The following is a 1,197-nucleotide window of genomic DNA, read 5'->3' as shown; positions in this document are numbered from 1 at the left end:
TGTGCTTGGAGATAAGTACAAGTATGAGCGAACCAACAACTTCATGGACAATCATGAGCAAAATAACAACTTCATGAGATCTATGGAATAAAAGTCCCATGATGCATACAATTCAGAGAAAGCCATAAGCCAAAAATGATCCAAATCCGCCAAGGAGGAAGACGACCAGAAACCAAATAAAACAAATAATAAAAACGTTCATCAAGATTTAATTTTTATCATGCCAAGCAGTTCAAGAGTTTAACTTCCTTAGAAATTCATCTACATGATTAGGAGCCAAAGCTTGATTTGCTGCGAAGCAAAGATATGAAAGCGCAATCCCATCCGTCAAAACTAACGCAAAATTAACACATTGCCATATAGACGTTCGACGATACTTGCCGTCAGCACTTTCCCCCGCTTCTATTTCCTTCCTGCCTTTTTCACATTTTTAAGTAGGGGTGTAAATGAGTTGAATACGAGCTGAGCCTGTGTGCTCGCGTTTGACTCATTTGCTTAACGAGCCGAACACGAACAAATACTCGTTTTGACAACCCTAATCACGTAGCCATAATATGAACGAACAAATACTCGTTTTGACAACCCTGATCACGCAGCCATAATATGTTAAATCTTGTGAAAAAGGTCAAACAAAGCTTAATTCAAAATTTATTTACATTAAACCAAAATTAAAATTAAATTTGTAATATATAAAACAATATAAATACTTTTGTTTAGTTGTTCATTTATTTTACAAATCTATGTGTTTATTTCAGTCATTGGTTTAATAGCTCATATATTTTTTAAGTTCAATAAATAACTAATTTATAAGCTCGATAAAGCTCGTTTGATTATAAAATAAATATCCCAACCATACTAGTCATTATACTGTGTGATAAGCCTTATTTAGTTAGAAAATAAATAACACAATGACATTAATTTTAATTTGCTTAATAAAGTTTATTTGTATATAAATTAAGAAGCTCAATAATTTACTCATTAATTTGTTCGATAATAACTAAATATCTTCATATGAAACAAACAAAAACTAAACTCAAACAAGAAGTAAGCTTAAAGATAAACACAAAGCTCGATTAGATCAAGCTCGAGATAAAATTTTTAAAAAAAGTTCAAACTTGAACACAACCACAAAAACATGATTTGAGCTTGAGCTCGAGTTTGAATTTTATAAACAGTCTCGAGCTTAAAAACAACTCA

This window comes from Phalaenopsis equestris, unplaced genomic scaffold (assembly GCF_001263595.1).
Source record: "Phalaenopsis equestris unplaced genomic scaffold, ASM126359v1 Scaffold000002, whole genome shotgun sequence".
Lineage (NCBI taxonomy): Eukaryota > Viridiplantae > Streptophyta > Magnoliopsida > Asparagales > Orchidaceae > Phalaenopsis > Phalaenopsis equestris.
This window is presented reverse-complemented; position numbering follows the sequence as displayed.